We start from the raw sequence: 22,770 nt of genomic DNA, 5'->3' as shown, positions 1-22,770 counted from the left end.
CTGAGCTCGGCCTGCCCAACCCCTGCCAAAGGAGAGGAAGAAGTGGGGAGGGAGCATTTCACTGGCAAAACATCCCCTGGGATCGAATCCAGGGCTGACACCAAACCACCACAACGCTCTTACAGTAGCATCTGCAACAGCCTGGGTGATGCAAAGCTGGCAGCCTTGGTCAGAGCAAGTATATGGTTCAGGTGTCCTACCAGGGTCTCATCGGGGGCAAAGAGGCATGCTTTCAGTTGTTGCCCATGCATACTGATGAGGCTTAGCCTCTGGGGTGAGGAATCTGCAGTTTGGATATGCCTCAAAAGTCACTGCATGGTGGTGGTGGATGGAGAAAGACAGAGTCAGAGGACTCTGACTGGAAGAGCTGCTCTGTTCTGTACTGTTTTTTCTGTTTGATAAGATCTTGGCCACAGTGATACTTCCTATGGATTTAAATGTCTTTCTTTAGTAAATAACCGCAGATCATATATACGTATCTAAATATACATGCGTAAAATTCATTTGCAACAATAACAGAATTGATGACCTGGCACTTTCCTTCTCCGCCTGTCAAACTTTCCTCTGCAGCACTGAGAGGATGGATTAGAAATGGTTTGATGTATGGATGGGTCACAGGATAAACTAACCAGAAATGGATGGAGGTGAGATGGATGGGTTCCCCATGCATCCTGACTATTGTCAGTGCATTTCAGTTCTCAGTTATACAGACCTAAAACATTTAGGCTGCCTAAAGCTTTTCTGTTTTGAAAGGTGGCTGCATGCGTCGTTGCTCAGCAGGTCTAAGCCACCTTAAACTACGCTCACCCATTTTCATTGCTTTGTTACATGCACCCAGCCTTGGTCCCCCACATCCCCATCCCGATGCTGATTGCCATTAGGGAGCAATGGGATTGGTGCAGACAAAGCCCCACTGAGAACTGATCTCTCTTGCAATGGAGAACAATTTCTCTTTCAAAAGGATGCTGCTATAAAATGCCTCTCTTGCAGACTCTAACTGTCACCCTACGGTGTCCCACACAAAGAGACTAAATGTCCATGGAGAAGACCTCTGCTTCTCCAGATCCTCCACTCCTACTGCAGTGACACAGCCACAGCCACCACCACAGGAAACCAGTAAGAGAGATGAGTACTGGACGGAGGAACTTACCCAGGGATGGGTGGCAGTCACGAGATCCATTGCTTGCCCATTTCTTGGACTCCTACGCCAGCTTTATGATGCTGCATCTTAACAGGCCAAGCATCAATTTTTATTTCCCAAGCCAAGCTGGACCAGGCTATGGAGGGCTAAGGCTGACCCCTTTCTCAGTGTGGTCTGAACATGAACATGCGCCAGAGGAGGTTTAGATTGGATATTAGGAAAAATTTCTTCACCAAAAGGGCTGTCAAACATTGGAACAGGCTGCCCAGGGAAGTGGCTGAGTCCCCATCCCTGGAGGTATTTAAAAGCCAGGTAGATGTGGTGCCTGGGGACATGGTTTAGTGGTGGATTTGGCAGTGCTGGGTTAACTGTTGGACTTGATGATCTTAAAGGTCTTTTCCAACCTAAACGCTTCTACGATTCTATGGTGGGGAGGGTGTTATGAGCTCTTACTCTCCTTGCAGAACAGATACCTCTGAGCACTTAAAAATCCCATGCACCGAGCTCCTGAGCACAACTCCATCGCAATAGCTACAGAGGGGCCAGAGGCAGAGACAGAGAAAGGGAGAGGAAGGCAAAAGCCTCAGATGACAAGGCTCTCGGTCCACTTAGGCAAGCGTCACACATCCATAACAAGCCACAGACCAACCACACTGCACCACAGAAAGCATCATGCAAGAATAAAAGGTCACGTGTCACAAGATGTGTGCCCATCCGGCCACCTCCGTCACATCCCCACATTTTCCTCTTCAAACCATCAGTTGCCCAAAGTAAATTTGGTTCCATCCCAGGAGAATTATTAGCCAGCTTAGAGTACTCCCGGAGTTTTCCTGTTGACACTTATCCAACACCTTGTCCCAAAGTGCTTTGCAAGGGCTGGATCTAGGTGTCTGTCCCTGGCAATCTCAGCTGAGGCAGAGAGGGGCTCGGGCTCTTCTAACAGCCCACAGCAACACAGCAGAGCCAAACAGGCAGTAAAGACTATATACCATAAGAGAACCTGCCAAAGAGAGGGTTTGGAGCAGAATGGCGTTAAATCTATATGTATCTATATGATGCTTTCGCTGCCTTACCCATTGGCTTGGGATGAAGCCACCAGCCCCCAGGTGTCCTTGCAGCTGAGGTTTGTGCCCTGTAATACAGGGATGTACCTGCAGGCCAGGGAAAGATGGGCAGAGCGAAGGGCTATGCAGCAGTAGGGATGCTCTCCCCTACCCCCCCCAGAGAGGCCGTGGACGAATCCTGCCACCACTCCTGAAGCTCTGCCAAGCTTCTGGCACGGAGCTCTGGCCCCTCCACCCGCCTGCAGCAGTAATATAGTAAGTGCTCTTTCATGTCATGTTGCTTTGGCTTTCCAGGATCCGAGGGGGACTCTGACACACAGCATTTATCTCAAGCGGCTATTGATCCCCAGCTCTATAAAAATGATTACACTTGACCCAAGGCTGCACTCGCTTCAGTGTCTGAGCTGGAGAGCAGGGCACGAGCTGCAGAGGGAGGGAGAGACCGCAGGGGAGGAGACTGGGTGCTGGGAGGTTTATTCGGAGATGAGCAGAAAAAAAGCTTGCAGGGCCCTTTCCTTTGGGCAGGACTGTAGGTGGGAAAATGTTCACCTGATGGAGCCACCCAGTTGCTGCAGGACCGTGGGGATTTGAGTGGAGGATTTAAAGGCAGTTTTGGCCAAAGGCAGCATTTTTTAGGCAGTTCAGCCAAACTTTCAGCAGTTAGGGAGCATACAAATTCAGGATGCTCCTGTGAACATGGGAGGATCAAGACAGGGCTGGTGGTGGCCCTGGAGAAGACACTGGGTTGTAACGACTGCGTTCCACCAGCACTAAATCACTGGAGACCTGGACAGAACGAGGGAGATGAAACAGGAATCACGGTGGAAATGGGTGTCAAGGCCAGAAAAGCAGCCGGACAGCCCAGCTTAAGGGTCCCTCCTTGGGATCAGGAACACTTGAGTTCACTGGGGCAATGTAGAAGGAGCAGAGGAGCTGGGAGAAGACAGCAAGAAAGCACAGACACGAGCAGGGCAGATACCATGGAGTCCGTCAGCACACTGTGAGAGGTGCTGCCCCTGGCATGAGGATGGGTTTGCTTGGACTCAGCATCGGGGTCTCCATCAGAGCCACCAGCCCTGGGGTCCCTCTGCAGTCATGGTCTGCAGAGCCAGTGGTGTTTGGGGAGCCTTTGGTCAGCCAGATACATGCTAGTGGATCTGATCCCTGCTGGAAGAAAGCCCTACTTGCCCTGGCAGGACAGTTGCTGTAAAGATGGTCTCCTCCATCTGCCCAACCCACTGGAGCACAAATGTGCCCATGAGTTGGTACCCAAACTGATGTGTCACAGGGCTGCCTCTCTCCTCCTACTCCTCCAGGCTCAGCCCCAGGCTGATGCTCCTGCCTTGCTCCTGGTCCCCATTGGACCCCTCTGCATGACTTTCCATTGCATAGCATGAACAGGCCCTGCACTAAATATCAGAGCCCAGATGAAAAGCCACCTGGAAGGATATGGAAGTGGACTTTCTCATGGTCAACTTAGTGGCCACAGGCTGTGAAGCTGTCCTTTATCCTGAACTAGTGCAAGGTCTTGATACAGGACTTCAAGCCAGGAACCAAGCTGACCTACACCAGAAGCCAACCACTGGGCAACAAGCCATGGAACAACTTATGGACTCGCTGATGGATTTAAACTTGTTGGTGGAGATCAGTGGAGAGGCTCATGGTACAGCAGGAGGCCATGCGACCTGCCCGAGAGCATGGGTGTCTCCCTGTGCTTCAGGAAGGACTGCTGGAAAAAGTGAGCAGCTTGCCTTGCAAAGCACGGAAGAAGCTTGGGGAGCTGGGACTATAAAAAAAATCTCCAGCACCATTGCTGGAGGGCTGCGTGGATGGGGCTGTTCCCAAGAAGCAGTTTGCAGCTGTCCCAAGAGGCCACGTGGATGGAGCCACTGGGATTTCGGATGCAAGGCAAAGAGTTTGGCAGAAACAAAATGAGCTGTACCATGCACTTACCTCCAGGGCCAGTGGACAGTTGCTGGGGGCTGGAAGTAGAAAAGCCACAGTGGAGCTAGATATCTCTCAACCAGGCAAAGATGAAGGGTGAGAGAAGACAAAGGAGCCTGGGAGTCACAGCTGTACCTGTGGATGAGGCGCAGAGATGGTGAGTCCCCAAGTGTCTTCATGTCTGCATGAAGGACAAGTAGAGAGAAGAGACCTCTGTGCAGCATGATGCTCATCATGAGCTGTACCAGCATCAGCTCAGACACCTGACATGACAAGCGACTTAAAGTGTTCCCATACAGAGCTGGACTTGAGCTGTACCTTATCCAGCAGTGACTCTGGGGCTATCAAGCCCGCTAGACCTGGTCCAACACAAGCCTGATCCCGCTGACACCATTACAGGCAGCCAGTTTGATTGGATATGGGAAGGGACCCTGCAAGGCTCTTCTTTCCCTCAGACTGCTTCTTCTGCCTAGATTCTATCCTGGAGCATGAAAAAAAAAAACCTTCAAACAGAAACTAATCCTTTTGCAAACTGCCCTGAATTAGGACCCAAAGAAAAAGACTGCCTCAGAAGCACGGCACTTGCCTGGAGCTCCCAAGCAGAGAGGGAAACAGAGGGATATCACCGAAGCTGATGTTCTGCAGAGCTGGCTATGCCCCAGCACACTTATTGGTGTGCTGAGTTGGGGAGGGCTTTGCTTCCAGCATAGGAGGGTTATCAGGGGATTTGCTGCTGTTGCAAAACTTCTGGATGGATTGGGAGGGAGAGGGAGAGGTTTTCCAGCAGTCAGCAGAGCACGATTTAGCATCTGCAGAGTTGAAAATGACCCTTGCGATTACACTTACTTTAGGGAACCTGGATTTTAGATTTCCCTGTGTGCTGGATAGAGATGCTTGCACTTGCTGCTTGGGGGAGGGTTATGTGGGAACACAAAGAACCAATGGGGGGACAAGCCATTACTGCAAAAGTCATTACTCCAGAGGAAAAAGGCTGCACCGCTCACAGCTGTAATTAATGACTGTGAATTCACCACCCTGTGAATTCAGGTCTGAGGATGGGATGATGGGGGCACTTACCTCTCTGCCTTGACTGTAGAAGGAACCAGTAGTGATTCCTTCAGTGCCCAGTTTAACCCTGATGAAATCCTTGAATATGAGGATCTGGACAACCCATGCATCCCTAAGACATTTCTTTAACCAGGCAGCAGGAAAGCCAAGGTGCCAAGAGGTTTCACCAAACACATTGCTGTAATTTCACTGTCACACAGACAGGGTCCTGCTCACGGCTGACCCAAGGAGACCTTGGGCTGCTTATTGTGAAGATCACCCCAAAAAGAGAGCAGAGTTAGGTGCCAGGCTATATGTAACCATGAAAACAACTTTTCTCCAAAAAAGTGCAGAAATGGCTTCATCTGCTGGAATAGGGCAAAGTCCTATTACTTTGGGGGTAAAGTCTACAAAAAGCCACAAAGGCACAACATGGGCACAGGGGTGACCCCAAAATAGTCACAGTACATCCCTCCTAGTAACCTGTGTGTGGAGTTCCTGGAGATGAACACAAGAAAGATGGAGTCTTATGAAGAGCTTTTCCTTAAAGAACAATTTAGCTAAAACCTTAGACTCAGCTCATGGAGGAGGGCCCTTCTCTGGAAGGTAGAAAAGGAATTGCAAGGGGGAAAAACAAAGTATGGGATGAGGATAAAAAACTTCTTAGTGACAAGAAAGATGTATGCAGAGAAACATCAGCATCTCAGCTGGACTGTGTTGAGCACAGACAAGTCAGGGATGCTGAGGAGAAGAAAAGAGCGAAAAGACGAAACTTCTGGTCCTATTTCCAGTACAGAGACAGCTTTAGGGCGGCCCAACTTTTCTGAGTTGGCTTAAACCTTGCTGAAGTTGGGGAAATGTCTGCTTTTTAAAACAAAGAAGCCACCAAGGTTCGTACCCGAGATTAAGACATGGTTTGAATTGAGATTGTATCTGACTGGGCACAAGAAAATTGAAAAAACAAGTGAGCTGAGTGAATACCACAAGGATGTGCCAGACACAAGCCTGGGTAGCGCGGCCAGGAGATGCTCCGGGAAGAGCTTGCTGGCTACCTGACACACGGAAATTGTGCCCAAAACCAGCCGGGCATGCACGCAGGCCGTGCATGGGGCAGCCATCCGTACTGCTCAGTCTGCACAGCACAGACCCAAAGCGTGCATGGCTGCAAGCCGTGCACAGGGACACACACACATGTTTGCACACTCCGTGTGTCCTGTAAGGACTTCACAACCTACAGCTACTCAGGCACCCCCAGACATCCTGCAGGACTACCTGATCTAGGGAACCAGGATTGTTGCAGACATCAGGGCAGCTCTTGCGGGATCCCGTGGAGTCCAGCAACAGAGCAGGAGGTGTCTGCAGGGAAACCTGGCTCCAACCCTGATATGTGGCTGACCGGAGGGGGAAAGCTGCTACAGGGCATCCTCCAGAGCCAGGCTGGCCATGCATCCAAGCCATACAAAAGCCTTTTCGGCCATTTCCCAGTACTGCGGAGGGGAGGTGTACATCTTTTCTGGCCTGGTTGGCAGGTACATCTCGGCCAGGCATCCCCCCCCAGGGCTGCCCTGGGGTGAAGGGAGCTGGGTGCAAGCCATGCCTGGCTTTCACATATCCCCCCCGCTCTGTCACCCAGCCCTTCCCTCTTGCAGGGCACCTGCCACTCGGCTTCCTCACCCTAAAAGCAGCGCCAGATCCCTGGTCGGTGTTAGAAGACACCCTGGCTGGCACCCAGGGCTGACACTCGATGCATCACCACCTCCTGCTGGGAAGACACTGAGCTCAGCTCCCACCCACGGGCTTCCCCCAGGGTTACCACCAGCCCTGCAGCAGGAGACTCATCAGTGCATGGAGATACCCCACAGGCAGCACCCCAATCACGAGGTGCATGGAGCTCAGCTCAGCCCCACCATTCCTGCACACCCAACTATAATGAAGTCGTGCATCCCCAGCAGGTCCTGGGTGGAGAAAGATGAAGGTTGCATGGTGCAACCAGTTTTACAGTAGGGTTACGTGCTGGGGCAAGCCCTTTGCAGAGCACCCAGGCATAGAGCTATTTGGCTCAGCAAGGGCTTACGTCATGGAGAGAAGATGCCATCTCTTACCCAGGGGCCTCCCTGTTGGAAGGAGCATCTCCAAATTCCTGGAGGTGCATGCTAACCGGCACAGACTGTGCTGGGAAACGTAACAAGCCACGAGCTGCAGGGATCCGCTTACACCAGTGGGGCTGGGGACCTGCGATGTGCGAGGCTCCAGCAGCAGATATCTTCTCATGCTGGGGGACAAAATATATCAGACTCCAAACTGGCACAGCCAGAGGTCCCAGCACCAGGCTAAGGTTTCACCCTGGAGGGACAGGTGGGCCAGGGACCGCAGTGAGACCATTCAGCACTGCAGACAGGGCTGGAGCAACACAGCAGGGCTGCAGGTTCAGGGCAATCACCCATCCAGAGGGGATGGTCAATCTACCCACAACATTGAGGGTGAGAGCAGGCAAGCCAGCCATCACCACATTCCCCTTCCTGTCCCTCTGTCTGTCTGCCTTTGCACACTGCCTGTCCCCATGTTCCCTTTCTCAAGCTGTTAGACTTCACGCCCCATCTCACTGTCCCTACACACACTACTGCATGGTTGCACCATCCTGTAGCACATCCACAGCACATCAAGGTTGCACGGCCAGCCTTCGGGTCTGCCCTGGGGCATCCTGCAAGACTCGTCCCTCCTGCCAGACCCTTTGCACCCCAGTGCTGTTGTGCCAGCCCTGGAGCTCCGCCAGGAGCAATTGCCTCACTCCCAGGGCATGGGGCAGCCCAGAATGTCCTTGGCAAACTGGTACCAACACCAGCTCTCCTGGCCATCCCTTGTTCCACACCCACTTCTCCTCTGTGAGCAAGCAGGGGCCCTGAGCCAGGGCCCTTAATGCACTCAGGCTGGCTGCTGGCTCAGTCACTTAATAGAGTCCAATTGTCTATTTTTCATTATTGAACAATTCCCTTTATTGGGCTTTTTGGCTTGTCCAGGAAATCAAATCAATAGGCTTCCCGAGGCAAACGCTGGCTTTGCATCCTCTTCCTCTCACCAAAGAGACCTGCTGTCCCTCTGCGCCCGACCACCCCATTGGCATCGCTGGGGCCAAAGGCATGGGAGCTGCAGGGGATCTCTGGCTGTCTGGCCACTGCTGAGTGTCGTGCCGGTGGAGATGTTGCCTTCCCAGGGTGGAAGGGGAATGCCGGCTGCTTCCTCAGGGGTGAGAACCATCCCCTGAGGGCTTTGGGGGGCTGCTGATTCAGTGGGGAAAGGGGGTGTGCAGGGATGGGGGATGCTGGTGCTGGCTGGAGCATGAGAGCTCTGCTGCAACGGTCCCAACTGGAGCTGCCAGCTCCACTCCTCTGGGTAGTACAGCCTGGTTTTCACACCAAATCCCTGCCTGCCTGCTTTTAGGGGTGAGCTGGGGGCTTTCCAACCCAGGCACATGGCAATGTGCATTATCTTGTAGCGTAGAGGGACTGCTATAACTCCTAGAAAGGGAACCGCACGTGGCAGCACATCTACACAGCCCCAAACAGCGACGGTGATGCTGATCCGGGCACTGCTGCATGTGCACAAGGGACACATCCACATTTCTCTGTTAAACAGACCTAGGACTGTGTGTCATGGAGCATCCTGTAGCCACACTGCAGCTCTTTTACCTTCCAGCACAATGTGGGTATCTGCAAATAGTCCTCAGCCCACCCTAATGCCTGAACCACACTCACAAATCACTGGAGACAGCATCCTCTGGCCTGGACCCAATGGAGCAGAGCAGATGACGGAGTGCCACTGCCCAGGAACGTCCTCTCATGCTGTTTAAATTGTCATTATCGATACAGCTGATGGCAACCACCAAGAGGAGAGAGAGCAGGTGAATCCCTGCAGCGTGGCTGCCCTCACGGCACATGGGGAAAGGCGTAAAGGTTAGTGGTGCAGGAGCCATGCTGGTATACCTCTTACCAACCAGTGCACCCCATTTTACTGGTCCCATCTCAAGCTGGACAGGCAGCAGAGTGCAGAGATGGAGGCTGAAAGAGACGTTCTCAGGGAAGCACTGCAAGGGTTTTCAGCCCAAACGGATAGCTGCATTGCATGCCCTGGGTTGTTCATCTTTCAGACCCAGCTTCTGGAGTCAGGGGAAGATGCAGCTTCCAGCACAGCACCATCTACCTCCTTTCTCACCGCGTCTGCTGATACAGCATTCCCACCCATGTAAAGAAAGCATGTCGTCATGGCAGGAGGGAAAGACCCAGTGAAAGAGAAGGGAAGGATCATGCCCAGGAAAAGCCGCCATCAGGTATCACCGGCCCTACTAGCAACTGGGGACACTCAGCATGAAACACACTGGGAAACCAGGCATCCTGACGGCACAGCTGGCTCTTACAAGATATTTCCACCTTGTGAGGCTGCAGGGAAACGATGGAAATCTTGCTAGGAGTGACCCCTAAAGGCTGCGAAGCTGAAGAAACCCAAAGAGAGAGATTTTCTTAAGAAAAGAAGAGGGTGTAGGAGCAGAGGGAGGAGAGGGGCGAAGCCTCCTGGTTTGGCTATGTGGCTGTCACTGTACAGGGATATGCCTGTGTTTGTGTGTGTGCGCCTGCATGGGATGCACTGCAATGCCCATGAGTGTGTCTGCAGAACGAGGGACCTGGCATGAGGTTTGCTGGGATGAGGTCAGCTCAGACGTGTTTTTAGAGGATGCTGCTTCTCCTCGTCTGTCAGAATCCCTTTCCTTAGCCTAAATGGGGCATTCAGAGCCATCAGTGGTAGCAAACAGGACAGCATTCAGCCAGATGCAACCTTTAAGGCAGCTGTAAGGCTGTTCCTGTGCTTGCGATGGATGCGTGCATGCTCACACCCCTTCCCAACACCACCTTGTGCCTTCCTGATGAAATGCGTACCTTTGCACACACGGCCTCACGTGCACAGTGCCATGGACATCTACACACAGATCCTCCCAGGGCCAGATCCAGGTGCCCTGTAACCACACCACATAGCCCGATTCAGGGCAGCATGATGGCTGCTGTTCAAAACTTTGCATGTCTCGGGGAAGGGCTTGGGGCCATCACGGTGCTGTACGATCTCCTGGCAAAATGCTGATGCTCGGGGGTCATCTGGGATCTTCCTGGTGCTGTCATCACAACTGCATAGTGAAGGAGCAGGATCCGGCCCTCTGAGACATTGCTCTTGAATCCTAGAAGGGCAAAGTCAAAATGCCCCAACCCAGGGATGTTTTTAAAAGTGCCCATGGCTCAGTGTAATCCGAGAGCCGGTAAAATTAAAATCACTCGTCGCAGGACGTTGGTGGGGGAAGATTGATGTGTTTGAACCATGACAGCTCGCAGGCCAGAGGGACGCACGCTCCCAAAACTGTGAAGTGAGAAACTCTTCACCTGCAGGCCACAGCCAGGAGAGTTCTGGGAATGGGCAAAGCCAAGTAGCCCAGGCAGCGATGGGGTGCTTTGCATTCCTGCTTTGGGGTGGGTTTGCTCTTCTTTTTCTCCTCTAATTGTTTGTCAAAACATCCTGTTCCTTTCTGGGCAGCACTCTTCATCTGTGGTTGATTTTGGCACTGCTCTGTTCCACAAAGTCCCTGTTCCCCCTCTGATTCATTTGGCCTCTTGGTTCACAGGGGATTGTTTCTGTTCCCCGATGGAAGGAACCAGATTTTTTGAAAAACAGCGCCTGAGTCTACTAGAACATGGACAGAAAAAAATCCCTGCAGTGTCCTACGCCACATGTGGTACAGGGCACTGCAAGCAGTTTAGGCGAAACAGGCAAGTGGACCAAAAAGGGAAGAGAAAGCTCAGTTTGGAGAGGTCCCTGCTGTGCAGGGTGCAAAACAGCACTTGGCAGATGCTCTGGGGGACAGGAGGCCACGACGATGGGCATGTTTAAAGCCCAAGCACAGCCAGATGCCATTCCCCCACTGCAAATCACCCAAATTCACCAGGATTAGCTCTCCTGATAAGTCAAATCCCATTTAATTGATGTATCTCAGCCTGAGCTCAGCTCTCCCTGCAGGACCCCTCTCCCAGGCTCTGCTTCTGCCAGGGACCACATCTGGGGGTGTCTGCAGACCCATGGAGCCACCGTGGCCAAACCACAGGGTCTCTGCGCTTCTGCAGGACCCTGGCACATGGGGAGAGCCCCTCACTGGGATGGGGCAGCAGCCAGGCAGGGGGGCAGGTCTCGTGGATGGACAGGCTTTCACTGTGAGGTGCAGGTGCAGACACGGAGCTAGTCTGGACGTCTCATTTTCTCTCCCGTGCTCCGTTGATCAGTTTTCCTTTGGCTCTTCCCCAGCCCTCCTCTTGGCAGGCTGGAGGTATTCTTCTTCCCCTCCAAAGGTCATCCCCCCTCCAAACTATCCCTGCCATGGGTCACCTTGAGGTCACATGTGCAGGGAGCTCTGAACACCCACCGCTCACGTCAATGTCCTCCAGAGCCACAGGTGCTTTCAGCTCTGAGCATCTGAAGGGAAAATAAGAAGCTGTCTTTAAAACATGAAAGCTTCTGCTCTGCAGAAGCAGCTGGGGCACACCTCAGACCTTAGCAGACTCGTGCTGATGTGAAATATCCTCTGCTCTCCCCACCTCTCTCCACCCATGCCTAGAGGAATTAGAGCAATGCCACCAAAGTTAATCATTACATTGATTTTGCCTACAGCATCTTCATGCACCAGGTGAGTGCCCACAAAACCCTCTGGATGCTGCTTTGCAGAGATATCTTCTCCTTATCAGAGCCATCAGGTTCCTCCTTGCATCCACTTGTCAAACTCTCCTCTGAGGAGAGGCAGAAGCTCTGAAAGCAACAAGGAGACATGTGTCGGCATCACCGCCGCTCATCACATCACTGCCATTCATCACATCACCGCTGCTCATCACACCACTCATTGCTTGTGCAAAGCCTGATGCCTGACACCAACACTTTCACCGGGTGTCTCAGATGAGTGGTATCAGGAGCACCACCCACCTTGCCAAAAGCCCAAGGGCCAGATCACCGTGATCTCGCTACCTGGGCAGGCACTGGGCAGAAACAGGGTACCTGCTTTGGATGGGGAGATATTCCAGGTGCTTACCTGCTCCTGGCAATCCAGAAAAGACTCTGCACCTGAAGGACCAGTGGGAGGGCTTGGTGGACCCTGGGGAACTGTCTGCTCCTTTAGAGCCGCAAATGAAACTGTCTGGTCCAGGAGACATATGCAGACCTCGGGGCACCAAGCTTACCAGTTAGCCTGCCAGGAACACATAGGCCACTGGGAACAGGCAGAAATTGCGGTTTCTTCTCCAAAATAGGGATGGCAGCTCCTAGCTCCAGCTAAATGCAATCGGAGGGGTGCATCCAGGCAGGCTGGACACTGAGATGTGTGCACAGAACATCACCTCTTCCCCAGCCCACAGCCAAGCGCTTGAGCCATCCATGAGAAGGGCCCTGGATGAAAACATGCAGAGGGGACCCCAGCAGCCCCATCCTGCCATCTCACCCCTGCCAGCTCCTCCAGCGAGCCCCCAGCCCTGCGCCTATCTCCCCCACCATGGACTCTTCCCCTCTTTATTTGCATGGCTGACGAAGAGCTGCTTAGGGCTGATGCACATCTTGTGTCAGAGCCAGAGGCTGGCAAGAGGGAGGCCCAGGAAATTTGAGGATTAAACACATTTGGGTTTATTGGTGGGAAGCAGAGCCAGAGTGGGTATTTTCATGGGGGTTACCTGCTGGGGTATCTCTGTCGTATGTCCAGGGAGCATGGGGTGAGCCTGGCTGTGCAAAGTCTCTTCCAGGTGGGATTGTCCCATTTCTGCTGGTCTTGTAGCAGAATAGCCACCCTGGCTGCGTGGTCCTGGCCACTGGCTTCCTCTCTGGTGGGGACAATTGGTGCCCAGATGCTTTAGGCTTTGGAGAGGCTGGGAGGTTAGCAGCCTTGCTGAAACTGAGTGTTAGGAAATCATCCCATGGAGGAGTTCAATGAGGAATGAATGTCTCCAGCACGACAACCCAGCGGGTCCTGATTCACACCTGGGTCAGCCAGGTGCCCCCCAGTATAAATCCAGGATACCATAGATGCATTTGAAGGACTTTTTATTTGGCCTCCAGTTTCTGAACTGCCACTTCTTCATCTCTTTTTCCTGCAGCAAAGAGATGTGGCCATGGGCTTCATGTTCAGCTGATCCTCTCCCCTGAATGTCAGGACTCCGGTCTCAAGACAGAAGAACAAAACCCTTCAAGAAAGAGTCAAAAGGGTGCTCATATCCCATCTATAACCCCCCATTACTGGGGCCCAACTGTCCATACGTGGTCTTGGAGTCAACCCTGTGAGATCCCTACAGCTCCTAGACCAAAGGAGGTGGCAACCTTCTCCTCTTTATGACAAAGGTTGGCTGGGATGCCAGGGCCTGTGCTGAGGAGAACAAATGAGTCCAGTCACAGGGACTGGCCAGGGACTTTCCTTTGGGCCAACATTGCCCTTCACCCCTCAGCACCTGGGTGATGGGAAGGGAGAGTGGGGGGAGAGGTTGCACTGGTGGTAAATCATAAAGTGTGGTTTTGTCAGCATAAATCCTGAAGTCACTATTTTTACGGGGTGGAATCACACTTGGAAAGATGCAAAGTGTGATAGTAGCAGCATTGCACAAGTGGCGCTGGTCTGATGCAGGCACAGCAGGGAGTGGAAATGTCTTTCATTAAAGCAAGTGACATTACCAAAAAAACCCCATCCCAGTGTTCAAGCACACCAGCCCTTCCCTCTCATTCCCACGTGTATGAAAAGCCCTTCCAGTGCAGGATTAATTTAATAGCACCAAAGCCCTGGATCATCCCCAGATGAGTGGTCCAGCTGGATGAAACCAGTTCAGGGCTCTTCTTCACTTCCAGTCCCAAACCACTGAGCATGGAGCCAGGCAGTTGCCACGTGCCTTTCTCCTCTGGCCTTGAGCTGGTCTGGGTGACATTTCACAGTTCTGCACGGAGGCAGAGGGATGTTGTCAGGGAGATAACCCGCTCGTAACCCTAATGCACATAAGTGTCAGAGTGACATTGTTTGGGAGAGCCCAGGTCCTCTCAGGTAAGGACAGCCATGGTGGGTTGGCATCTATGTGACACTGAAACAGGGCTTGGCTCCATCACTACATGAATTGCCTACCTTTGCCTGGTTAAAATCCCACTCTCCTGTTTTCAGAGGGGCTACATTGACACCGCATGTGCAGAATACCCAAACAGCAGCTTTTCACGCCAGCTTTCCAACAAGCAGCATGCAAGTGGCCAGCGGGACCTCAAAAGGGCTTTGAGGATGGACAGCTTGACAGCAACCATCCCAGTACTGCCTGCTGGCTTGGAGGGGTCCAGCACCATGGGAGGCATTTGGGACGGGGCAAGGGGATAAGCTCAGCAAAGGGACAGATCAAAGGATGGACCAGAGAAACTCCACAGCCAGATGACGGTTAACCAGAGAGGTACAGCTGGCAAATGGACACAATCCTGAAATACTGTACGGCAAAAGAAATGTGTCAGGGAGATGAACAAGCAAATTGAAGATGCCTGGTGTAGGTGGATGGATGAGTGATACATCCATGGCATTGCTAGACGGGTGATGGATACCAGGGTGGAGGGACACCATAGACAAGCAGAGCGATGTCTGCGCTGCAGGAGCTGTGTGTAATCTCTTTCCCCGTGTGCGAGTCACTTGCCTGCAGTCCCCTTGGGTCCCCTTTAAAAGAGCATTTCTAGAATCTGCTTCATAAACATTACGGGGGGGGCTCAGGAGGTGGAGTGGGGATAGAGGAGTTTGTTCCCAACTCGCCAGGTTGTCTTCGACAGAAAATGATCCTTAAACAAATCAGGCTCGGTTTATAGTGGCTTCAAACGCCCGTGTGCGCTCACACACATGCATGAAGAAAATCTCAAAAACAAAACAAAAACTGGGGGAAAAAATCAAAAGTAAAAAGAAGAATTAAAAAAAAAAAAAGCCCCATATTTTAGAGTCAGCTGAGAAGTGACAAAGTAATTTGCTCCTGGCAGTCTATCACGGCAGTCTAATTCCCAGTGACACCATTCAGCTGCTGACTACACTAACTGTCAGAGTCAATTAGCCAGGAGCCAGCAGCGCAAAGTGTTTACGGGTGCTAAAATTCACTCCACACGCTGCGCGGAAGTGAGAAAAAATTACTTTGAGGGAAGGGGGGAAATTCAAGCAACTGGTTTAACGCTAACGATTGCCTCTGCCGCGCCCCGAGACAGCAGCAAGGCCTGGAGGATGCCAAGAGAAGAGGGAAGGCAATGTGGCCAGGGGTGTCACGGGTGCCCAGGCACATTCACCCGTGGAGGTCACTGCCACAGGAGATGGGACAGGTCCTGCAGTAGAGCTCGGACGCAAGCCAGCGGGGCCAGCTGGAGGAGGCAATAGAGCTATGGGCTTCCCCATCCCTGCAGAAGTGGTTTAGAAAGCCAAGGAAGGGGCAGGCACCCCTCCGCGGATGGAATGCACTCTCTGCAGGATGCCTAGCAGAGAAATAACCCATTTTTCCTGCCATCAAGTTCACATGCCTGGCACAGACCTGCACGGACACCATCCCCAGGCCACCCTCACTACCCTTCACGTCTCATGAGGGGAGCAAGGAGAAGAAATCTGGCCAGATGGACGACAGCAGTGCAATTCCCCGAAGTCAGGATCTCTCCAGGACCAATGAGGAAGAGGAAGAGTGATCCCTGAGCACAGGCCTGGATGAGAAAAGCATTGCTGTGACAGCACAGAAACAGCCCCGTCAGCCCACAAACACCACAGCACAGACAGACATCAAGAAGGTATCCCCTTTTGCTACATTGCCCAGTGATAGACAAAGGTCTTTCCATCCCTGCCTGAAAATAATGCTGCATGGAGGTGAATGGCAAAGTCTGAGGGCCATCAGACTCTCCTGCAAACCTTGAAACCCTTGAAATTTTTCCTGTCACTGTTCCTGGCTGAGGAGGTGGGATAAGCATGTCCAGAAGGGGCTTTTGCAGCAAGATTCAAGCATGTAGGAATCAGCACGTAGGAGTTGGATGATTTTCCTGTTTTGGGAAGTTTTGAGATTTTTTTTTTTTTTAACTCATATTTTCTTCTCCCCCAATTAGTAGACAGGAAGAAAATTTGTAACGAAACTGAAAATCACCCTCCTCTCCCCAGTCACAACTCACCTGGGGCCAAACCAAAATGTTCTCTCTCCTCTTTTTGCAAACATATTGCAATTACAACTTTTTCTTTTTCCTAAGTATTTCAACAGCAGCGCTTTCACCCTCCCCGAGATTAAGACAAAAGGCTGAGAGCAGAGTTTGTGTGAACAAGGGATATTTTGACAGATTCAAAGCTTTCCATGAAAAATTGATCAAGAAGTACCTGGGACTTCCCTTGCCTTGGAAAACGATCAGTTCTAGCCAATTGTCTGTTGTTTATTTAGAGCAAGAAGGTGCTGGCCAGATGTTGCGCATATCCCAGAGTGTCCGAGGCAGCATGATTAACTCAGACTCTGCTCCGCTGAAGGACGGATCTCAAACCCATCTCCTCAGGCCTATGGTAACACCGAAACTAAGCCCAGAAAAGATCACTTCTTCACCACTTTCCGTCCTTGTCACATGAAATGTGCCAAGATGTTTCTGTTTTTTTCCCAATTTCTCTCGAGTCAGCCATGAAACCAGAAATAAACCTACCCCAGGGGCAAGTTACCCCCTCCAACTGCTGAGATGTGGATATCCTAGAGATGTCACCATGCTCATCACTGCTCAAAGTGGGACATGTGGCTCATGGGGTCAGATCTCTTCCCACTGCACTAGTTTTGCTACATCCTCTTTTGCTCTGGTCTGAGGCTGAGGCTGCATGCAAACTAGGGAGGCAGAGAGACAACTTTCTGGTGTCTTTAAGTCCTTCTAGCAAAAGCAGGTGGTTGAGGAAAGAGGATATTCATCTCGATGCAGCCCATAGCCCTGGCCTTCAAACCTGCCCCTTTCCAGGGTTTCCTGGCCCCTCTCCATAGAGGGGAAATCTCATTCCCTGCAGAACGGGGTGATTTCAAAGGGCAGCTCAACACTGGCATTTACCGAAGTAGCTCGCTATCGCTCTTGAAGCACCAGCTCTCTAAGAGGGTGTACCAGCCCTTATGAGATTGGGCAATGCCATTTAGAGATGAAGAAACTGAGGCAGGACGTAAGTGAGTTCACCCAACATAGGTATCTCCATCTGAGGTTTTTCCCATGGGAGAGACACAGGCTTTGCATGCATCACCTCACCCTAAAAGTTTGGAAATGGGTCAGACAGCTCACACCATAAAGCAGATGATATGTCCCCATAACAGGATCTGGAGCTGACCAGATCATCCCACACATGCTGTCTAGCTCCTGCTGAGCTGAATCCCACTGTAATAGTCCAGCAGGAGAGGTCTGAGAGTCCCAGACTCACACCCTCTGCTCTCCCACCTTCTTCAGGGCATGCTTCAATGCTGGCATGTCACATCCAGCCTGGCTGCACCCTTATCTCCATTGCAGAGAGCAACCAGCAGCAGGCAAACACAAGTGGACAGACCAGGGTGCTTTGAGCAAAACCCCGTGTTTTGTAGCTCAGACCTAAATTTGTTCCTCTGCCCATTTCCCACATACACAGACACACACACTTTTATGTCATGTGAAATTAAAGGCAGCAAAATCCCCCGCAAAGAAGCGGGTAGTGTCCCAACTAACCCAGAGCAGGAGGAGGGGGATGCCATTCCCGGGCCGGCTCTTGGGAAGAGATCTTGGAATCGCAGCGGACACAAAACACCAGGTCACGCTCTGTGGCCGTGACCTCAACCTTCTGGCTCCAAATTGCTAAATGCAACCTAATAGCAGCTATTTCTGCCCCTAAGCAGCAGTAACATTAAACGTTGGACCCCTGGCTTGCCCATGCGCTCCTCTCTGCCTGCTGCTTCTCCCAGCCTTCAAGAGATTGCACTCGATGAGCGCTCCCAGGAAAAGGGTTCGAGTCTCAGCCTTGCTAATGTTGATTACACTGGAGTCATCTCATCTACCCTCCAGTTGCCTGCTCTGCTGCAAACTTTCTGCAGTTTTAGCTGTACAAGCTCTAGGCTGTGGTCCATAGCCTCTGTGAGCACTGCTGTAAAGCAGGTAGCAACACTGACCGGTGTTCAGGACAAGTTACGTAGCCCAACCAAGGAAGAGAAGCACCTACCATAGTGCAGGCAAGAGCTCCTACACCTTCAAGAAAGGCCTGGGAAGCTCAGCACTTTGGTGTTGGGGGCTTAATATCCCACCAGCACAAACCAGCAGGGTTGGTTTGTTTGCACAGGCAGGAATCTTATTGTTCACATTACAATAGGTCCCAACACAATCCCATGGCCAGACTCCACCCAGACACTCAGGGAGCCCCCAGAATTCTTCTGCAAGGGGACACAAGCTGGTGAAGGCAGCATTGTTGCCCTGCTCCATGGTCAGGCAACCCTGGGCAAGCAAAGTGCTTCACCCAGGCAAGGCACTGGTATCCAAACTGAACCATCAAGCCTTGAACCTCCCATCCAGGACAACCACAATAACGCCAGCAGGTCAGCATCTTACCACTGAGCTTGTTGCATTGTTAAACCTCTGGATTTTTTAAAGGTTTCATAACAGAAATGTCTAGAAACCAACCCAGAAAGTCAAACATATCCTGGGCTGCATCAAAAGAAGCAAAAAATTACAGGGAGCATTTTTCTGTTGCAGAGATCTCTTTCCCTCTTTCCTAATAATTATTTTTCCTCCCTTTCCTCCCCCTTTGCTGGTGGAGAAAAAGGAGGGGGAGGGGGGGTGGTTTTGCTTTTTTTAAGGAGGAAAAGAAGAAAAGAAAGAAACTGAAGGACAAATATAAAGGCAATCTCCAGCAGAATGTGTGGTCAAAAGACACAGTTGCTTTTTCTTTTGAGATTTCTGCAGCAGACCCTGAATGTAGGAGCATCTCTGGCTGCTGCTGAGACTGTCTCCAAAAGCGGGGTGCTGGCTGACCTGCTCTAGACTGCCCTAGCCCTTTATTTTTGCACAATAATGTGTTTTCCCCTCTGAGTAGCAAATCAGAGGCTTTAGAGTTTAGCAGAGGGCTCCCTGGAGGTCCCACGGGAGAGAGGAGGGCTGTGGCAGGGCGAGCACAGCTCTTTCATGGTTTCAGAGGAGTTTTTGTCTTCTCCACCGGGGCCTCATGCTCTGTCACTGGAATCACCAGAAGTCACCAGTGGCTGTGGGACCTGCAGAGATTCAATCTCCTGCTGCTCTGTCACCAAGTCATGTGTCTCATTACCGTTAGTGTCACTTCAGGTAATCAGCCTGGGAGTGTGTCCCTTGGACACCGCAAGTCCAATAGAAGTTTGGCAAGTTTTGTAATTACAGGCGATAAACTCCCCCCTGGGGCAGCTGTGGTGATTAGCAAATTTCACCCTTTTTTTTTTTTTTTCTTAAAATGTGCATATCTATCCTGAGAAATTCAAAGCCAGAACCCAAATCAGTGTGACACTGCAACTGAGTCATCATGGAGCTGCAGGAACCTGGCTATGTGCTGTCATCTGGTTTTTTACACAACTTATCTTAGAGCAGCCAAAGGCAAAGCTTGACCAATGCATACTACATATGCACAGCAAGTTGTTAATGAAGGGGATAATTAACCACAGCAAAAAGGAAGCAGCACTTTCATTACTGTCCCTTCAGCCTTTGAGAATACTGTTGTACGTGAGATGGTCCTGTCCAGCCAGCAGTTATGCGTTCAAGGGAGAGCTCATGGCAAGGGCAGATGACCAAAAAAACTGAGTTAGAGCAGCTTCGTGAGGTATCTACCATCAGCTCAGCTGTGTGTTCTTTTCACTTACAACTGTGTGGTTTCACCTGAGCTCTAATCGACATCATTCACACTAAAGCATTTTGGTGGCTGAGGTCCACAAAGACAGGGGGTTACCACAGCCCAACTGATGAATGAGAAGATGCTAAATTGTAGTAACTCCATCTAGAGTAGACCAGCATGGTGTGCTTAATGCAGTCATGACTGCTTTGAGGTGTCCTACCACCCTTGTGTAGGTGTTGGTACCAACACCAACACTGGTACCCAGTGAGATGTGTGAGAGTTTGGCACTTAAAGTCTAGTGAAGATCTACCCTGCACAACTCTGTGTCCTAACCTCAGGGCTGCCTCTCTGTGCAGGAGCACTCCAGCATGTCTAGATGTTCATCAAAAGCCACCTTTTGACCCTAGGATCATGGACTGAGACCCATAAAAGAAAAAATCACAGTGTTTGCAGGTGATTATTCATTTCATAAAGCCACTCCAGTGAAGCAATTGATCCACTCCATCTACAGGAAATCCTTCGAGAACCAAAGGACTCTTGATAACAGTGACCTCTTCATGCTACTTGGTGACAGGATGTCCAGGTGTCACGCAGAGGCAGATGAGTCAATGGGGACTGATGGTTCCCAAAGCAGAGATGACTTTGGGTGTGCTGCCTTCAGGCTGCATGGCCAATAAGGCTGTGGAGAGGCAAAGCTTAAACCAGTCAGCCCTACGCAACCGGTTATCTGGGGCAACAGGGTGCAAACACTTCTGGGGCTCCATACTCTGCCATGCTCTTGCCTCTGGGGCAATTGTGTCAGTTTGGACACATCTTGGCCTATCACGAGGAATTGACCTTTCTGCACTGCTGACACTCGGATACTCATCAGGAAGAGAAAGGAGTGATTAGGAAATATTCATGAAGGTTTTTGTTATGGCCCTGCAGTACAAAGGGCCTCAGATCCTCGTTCCCAAATGCACAAACCATTTCAGATAAAGGGCAGTCCTGTGCTGCACTGCTGGGTTCAGGGGACACGACAAGGCCATGTGAACTTAACTGGGGAGGACAACACTTCTCCCATCCAGCTTGTGGCATGGAGGGGAAAGAGAATTTGACACTGAGATACTTAAATGACAGCCTTGGAAGAGGATGGATGGATGGATGGATGGATGGATGGATGGATGGACAGACAGAAAGGTGGATGAACAGTCAGATGGAAAGATGTGTGGATTTTATGTTTTGCAAAGTCTTAATGGCAAAAATAGTTCCACTTAGGCTCGTAGATCCCACCAGACAATACATAGCCCATTAAAAAGCATCGTGTTCCACATCCTTCATGCATGCGAAGTGATGATCAGGTCATCTGGCAGGCTGCAAACTGCCCCCAACGTTGTGCCCAGCAGCTCCCATGCCCACCAACCAGCCCTGGTGAGCACCGCCACTGCCCCTAGTCCCCGGAGTTAAGGCTATGCCTGAGATGCACTCAGGCATTAAATACGATGTGACAGCTGCCAGCCAGCAGCATCCCACCTTGGGCAAAGGACCGTTTGGAGCTGCATGATTTCCAAAACGCTTTGCTCCCACTGCACTGTGGCTGGATGTAAGCTCAGCCTGGAAGTGCTCAAGGATGTGGAGATCTTGTGCAAATCTAGTCCCAGGTCCAGGTGTGGAGTGAGCACCTGGCATCACACACCTAAATATGAGTGGGGAGGGTCCACATCACCTCTCTAAGGATATGTGTGGAGCAGGAGAACACCTCTGGGAGTCACACCAGCTTCTCTTGGAGTCATTAGGGAGAAGCAGGCATTTTCAGGTGTGATTCATCTGGTTTTATGCAGACATCAAAGTTCAGATGAGATGAAGTGCCCCTCCAGCAGGGACTATTTTTCTCCCTGGCAGCAGAAGAGAATGAGCACAGATAGCTGCTTTTGGAGGGATGAGTCCCTCCTGGCATCTTTTTTTTTTTTTTTTACAAGAATCAAGTAGCACATGTACTTCTTCACTGAAAACACCCATCACTTTCAAAACCCCTCATGAGAAGAAGCCATCAAACTTCACTGTCACCACCCCTGTTTGCACACAGGTATCCTCCACCCTCTGAAAAGCTCAGCTCCAGAGGAGGACCTGCTCAGGAGAGGGGCTTTGCCACCTCCCCTCTCTCCCACCGGGTGTTCATGTGGGGAAGAAAAGCGTCCCAGCTCTGGGGCAGAGGGATTACAGCCCAAATCTATGCTGGCACCTGACATTTATTGAGGCATGTACATCCTTTCCTGGATTTGGATGAAAATTACTGGCTTGAGGGGAGGCGAGGAACCTGCAGCAGAGGCAGAACTTGAACTCTTATGTCCTGGATCCCAAGCCAACAGCATCAACAAAAGTCCACCTCTCTCCTCCCCATGCACCTGTTACTCTGAGAGGTGCTCATCCCAACAGGAGGCAGGAGATAACGCTCCCCAAATTATTCACGATGCAGCCCGTGGCAGGAGCTGAGGAAAGGAGGTGGGAGGGAGAGAGGGAAGGAGAGAGAGAAGAAAAAACCACATACGACAAGCTTGTCAGTTGACTTCTTAAGCAAAAGCCAGCAAACCGTGCAGTCAGGCACTGAGTCGGGTTTCTCCCAATTAAATTTAACAAGTGACGCCCCTGAATCTTTCATGAGCATTCGGAAATTTTAGCCCATCTGTCTTAATACGCACACACAAGTCTCGCTCCTGCTCGCGCTTTTAAACACCATGATACTCCAGCGA

This window comes from Nipponia nippon, unplaced genomic scaffold (genome assembly GCF_047370975.1).
Source record: "Nipponia nippon isolate SJK-2023a ecotype South Korea unplaced genomic scaffold, ASM4737097v1 scaffold_1, whole genome shotgun sequence".
Taxonomy (NCBI): Eukaryota; Metazoa; Chordata; class Aves; order Pelecaniformes; family Threskiornithidae; genus Nipponia; species Nipponia nippon.
The sequence above is the reverse complement of the archived record's forward strand: the minus strand, read 5'-3'. Positions refer to the sequence as shown.